A 5,221-nucleotide genomic window follows, 5' to 3' on the forward strand; every position below is an offset into this window, starting at 1 on the left:
GCTTGAGTTACTCATTCAGCAACAATTAAACCCTAGGATAGAAGATGCGACAAAGCAGGACTCCTTCCTCCATGGCATGTGCTGATTTCAGATGAGGCAGCAGCCAGTGTAGAAAACACTGGAATTTTTCCTTGGAACTGGACTGCGATGAGAGGTGCTTGCCATGAACATAACCTACTGTCTTTTCTTTGAACTTTCCTTTCCATTTTTGAAGATAAAACAGGAAATAATCTTCTCCGAAGATACTTGATAATAATTCCCAAAAAAACAAAAACACGTGCTTCCCCCGCACTGTGCTTTCAGATATTCTGGCTCTAGTTCAGCTGGTGGATGAGCTGATTGATGCATTCACCCTGATAGCCAGGTAAGCCCATCTCCCTGAGGAAGCCCATTCTATTCTTGGCAGTGGACAGGCCACCGAGAGGTGGAAAGGGTGCAAGAACCATAAGATCTCCTGGAAATACTTCCCGGGCAAGGCAATTTCATGAATGAGCTCTTCCAAGCAAATGACACCAAACTTCCCCAGGTACTCCTCAATCACTGTGTTGTCTGTCAGAGGGATGGCCTTATTCTTGACTGTGGCTTGTCGACATTTCAAAATGAGATCCCGGACAAACTTCCCATTTGGAAATCCTCGGGTCACATAAGGTTCCACTATATGCAGCATTTTTAGGTTCTAGTGGGTAACTTTTACAAAGACACCACTAAAAATTTTCTTCAGGTGAAGTCTTGCAATGGTTCTCTGCACAGGTAACTCACACCATTAATCCTTTCAAGGAGTATAACAAAGGCCAAGGAGCCTGTAATTTCAGCACTTTGAGAGGCCGAGGTGGGAGGATCACCTGAGGTCAGGAGTTTGAGACCAGCCTGGCCATCATGGTGAAACCCCATCTCTACTAAAAATACATAAATTAGCTAGGCGTGGTGGTGCGTGCCTGTAATCCCAGCTACTGGGGAGGCTGAGGCAGGAGAATCGCTTGAACCCAGGAGGAGGTTGCAGTGAGCCGAGATCGTGCCACTGCACTCCAGCCTGGGCAACAGAGTGAGACTCTGTCTCAAAAAAAAAAGAAGGAAGGGAGGGAGGGAGGAAGGAAGGAAGGAAGGAGAGAGAAAGGCCAAGGCATGTTTATCTGGCAATTCCAAGGCATGAGGTTTCACTTCTAGTTGTCTGAGATGCACCTTGTCACGTTTCTGCCACCAGGAATCATGTAGAAAAAATTCCAGTCACTTAAACCTGAGCCCTTTTTCTTTCCTCTGCTCCTCCTTTGCCAAAAGTGCCTGAGTTGCCTGAATGGCTTTGAGGGCTTGATAAGCCTTCCTCTTTTTCAGGAGATTTTCTGGAACCAAAGGAATTTTTCTTTGCTCTTGCTCCGCCATCTTTCTAGTGTATTTGGTGGTTTTTCAAAGTAGTTACTGCTGTCATACCCCAAAGAGTGACATTTGTGGTCAAAAGTATTCTTTATAAGGATAACATTGAGATCTGTTCTGTGGCTTAAAAAAAAGAAAGTCATGGCTGGGCACGGTGGCTCATGCCTCTAATCCCAGCACTTTGGAAGGCCAAGGTGGGTGGATCACCTGAGGTCAGGAGTTCGACACCAGCCTGACCAACATGGAGAAACCCTATCTCTACTAAAAATTCAAAATTAGCCGGGCGTGGTGGTGCATGCCTGTAATCCCAGCTACTCGGGAGACTGAGGCAAGAGAATCGCTTGTACCTGGGAGGCGGAGGTTGCGGTGAGCCGAGATCATGCCATTGTACTCCAGCCTGGACAACAAGAGCAAAACTCCGTCTCAAAAAAAAAAAAAAAAGAAAAAGAAAAGAAAAGAAAGTCAGTTGCAAGGATGAAACAATAAGGCAACAAATTTCCATCAGAAGGTCAGGTGGTAACCTTTGAAGAGTACTGCAAATTACATGAGATTCTGGAAGCTCAGATCAAAACGTAGTTCAGGTTTTTACCAAAGCTGACATTCTGAACATTTTAGATCAGCCGATTTGACATCATTCATTGGCAAAATTTTAGAAGAGTCAACACAGGGAGAAAAAAAATCTTGTGGACAGAAGAAAAAGAAGATGAGATTGCAAGTCAGTAAGGGCCCACTAACAACATCAAAGAGAGGACTACATTCATTTCCTTTTTACAAAATATTACCAGCCTAAAAAATCTTTTCAACGTCAATATCTTTACTTTTTAAAAGCTTTTTAAGAAAATCCATTTTATTCTTGTGGCATTGAAGAATAACAAGCTGGATGGTAATATAGTTCTAGGTGAGTCAAACTTCATTGAGCAACTTACCCAGGAATACTTACTTCCCGTAGGTAGACTGTCCCTGGCAGTACACAAGACCCCCTCAGCCTTCACCAGTTGGCTAAGGGTTGCTGCCAGCCTCAGTTTGTTCTTGATTCAACATTATTGACCAAGAGGAGGCTCAACATTCTTATTCAGAAAGAGGCTTCTTGGCTCAACTTTTATTTATGTTGTCTCTGCTACCCCATTCAGAGATGCTCTCATCTTATTTGCATATAATTTCTTATATGTTTTATAAGTTGAGATCAATAAGATGAATTTGACATAAAAATGCCTCCATTTCTCCACACCTTAGGACCTATGGTGTTGATAACTACGACCTTGAATGGGATAGAAGCACGCTACACTGACAACGTAAAACGCTCATCCATATGAGTGTATGCTCATTTTAACAATATATTATTTTAATATATTCTATTTATTAGGGATGCCAGTAGCTTTTTCTTCATATAGCTGTCGTTGAGATGCCTGGCACACAGTAGAGAGTCTGTGAATAGTTGTTGGAGGAGCAGACAAATAAAACATTGCTTGTGCTTCTAGAGTTCTTTGCTCAAGTTGATGTTTCCAAATATCTGAATTTCGAGGAGGGCTCTTGTCCTAATAGAGATCCAAGGAGAACTGTTAGTTAAGGATTTTTGAGGCGATGTACTCCAATCGTATTTAGCTTTAATAGGGATTGTGCACTTAAACCCTAGGAGATGCTTTGAAAATCTCTAAGAATACATATTATGAATTCAACAGCTCTCCAGTCATTTTGCTGATATATTAAAAGGCAACATTTTTATTAATTTATGCAGTGCTGTCTTACCAGTTCTAGGCAATAAAGAAGTTTACAAGGTCAGTCAGGATCTGAACAAAGAATAAATAAAAAGATAGTCTGAAACTGGCAATGCTGTCAGGAAATTGGTGGGTACAAAATGAATTGGGGGTGATGGCCTGGCGTGGAAAATTGAGGATCAAGTGACCCGGCATAATGTAGATGCCAAGACTGCAAAAAATGACACAAGATCCTGACAGAAAATAATTGGTACTTATTTGCATATAATTTCTTATATGTTTTATAAGTTAATTGAGGTCAAAATGAACATAAATTCCCCTCGGCCCGTGTATTTTCATCTTATGCATCCCCAGTTCCCACCAGCCTCTGCTGAAGGAGGTCAGGCTAACCCATTCAGAAAAAGAAAAAAGAAAAAATCCCTGCTTAGCCCAGTCTAAGGCAGTAGTTCTCTAAGTTTATTCTGCAGCACTGCCAAGGGTCTCAATCCATCATCTCTGGCCTCGCCTTCCTCTTCTCATCACCATCTTAACATTAAAGTGCCAGACAGGCTGTTCACACTCAAGCAAATGATTTCCTTCACTCCTCATCACAATCCTCGTTTTGCAGATGATGAATCTGAAATACGGAGAGGTTTAGTACCAAGGGCAAGTCACCCAGCTGCTAACAGGAATTCCAATCCAAACAACCAGCTTCAAAGCCAGTGCTTTTAATTAAACCTCATGCTCTCTTGAACCATTCCTCCATAAATCAGAAAACCTCTAGCCCACCAGAATTGCATGGCTATCAGATATCAAGATGCCCATCTCCCTCTGAGCACCCCACCGGACCATAAAGACTCCTCGGTATCATGGAGACACAAAAGGCCAACCCATTTACACTCACCCTTTTCCATGCCACCAACCCCAGGAGGCTACTTGGGCTTGGAAGCTTCAGTCTCAGGCCACCCTGGTTTCCATGAATCTGTTTCCATGAATCTTCCCACACAAGAAGCAGTGCTCTAGGCATTCCCAGCCTTGGGTGACATATTTCTTCCACAACTTATGACCCCATAAGTACAGACACCTAGAAAGTAAGCCTAATTCTGAGACTGAGATGGAGGGTGATCTTGACGAAGGCCTCACTTTCCTTTCTCGTTAACCATGAAGCAGAAACTATATTCATCAGTTTCCATGCTAGAGAAATTTTGAACAGAAAATGACGGAAAAATACTTTTACCGTCAGGAAAAAAAATAAAATAAAAGACAAGGTGGCTGGGCGCAGTGCCTCATGCCTGTAATCCCAGCACTTTGGGAGGCTGAGGCGGGAAGATCACGAGGTCAAGAGATTGAGACCATCCTGGCCAACATGGTGAGACCCCATCTCTACCAAAAATACAAAAATTAGCTGAGCGTGGTGGTGGGTGCCTGTAATCCCAGCTACTCAGGAAGCCGAAGCAGGATAATTGCTTGAACCTGGGAGGCGGAAGTTGCAGGGAGCCGAGATCACGCCACTGCACTCCAGCCTGAGTGATAGAGCAAGACTCAAAAACAAAACAAAACAAAAAGACAAGGTGAAGAACAATGTGTATAATAGATTTCTATTATGAAGAGGAAGATAAAAATCTGTAGCATGTACAGTCATGTGACACAAAATGACGCTCAGTCAATGACAGACTGCGTATACCATGGTGGTCCCATAAGATTCTAATGGAGCTGAAAAATTCCTATTGCCTAGTGACGTTGTCGCCATTGCAATGTCTTAGTGCAATTCATTACTCATGTGTTTGTGGTGATGCTGGTGTAAACAAACCTACTCAACTCCCAGTCATATGAAAGCAGAGCACATCCAATTATGACTCACAACACTCCATAGTAATAATAAATGACCATATTACTGGTTTATGTAGTTACTGTACCATACTTTTTATCGTCATTTTAGAGTGCACCTTTCTACTTGTATTTTTAAAAGGCAACTGTGGAACAGCCCAGGCAGGTCTTTCAGGAGGGATTCCAGAAGAAGAGATTGTCACCACAAGAGATGACAGCTCCCCTGAAAACCTTCCAGTGGGGCAAGATGTGGGGGCAGAAGATACTGATATTGATGATCCTGACACTGTGTAGAACTAGGATGTGTGTGTTTGTGTCTTAAGGTTTTCAAC

At 42.7% G+C, this 5,221-nt stretch overlaps 1 pseudogene; it reads right to left on the reverse strand.

Annotated features, from left to right (window-relative positions):
• Positions 1-314: 314 nt before the first annotated feature.
• On the reverse strand, positions 315-1,380 carry LOC101129784 (ribosomal protein uL30-like; annotated as a pseudogene).
• Between the last annotated feature and the right edge of the window lie 3,841 nt (positions 1,381-5,221).

Source organism: Gorilla gorilla, chromosome 5 (assembly GCF_029281585.2).
Source record: "Gorilla gorilla gorilla isolate KB3781 chromosome 5, NHGRI_mGorGor1-v2.1_pri, whole genome shotgun sequence".
NCBI classification, from domain to species: domain Eukaryota; kingdom Metazoa; phylum Chordata; class Mammalia; order Primates; family Hominidae; genus Gorilla; species Gorilla gorilla.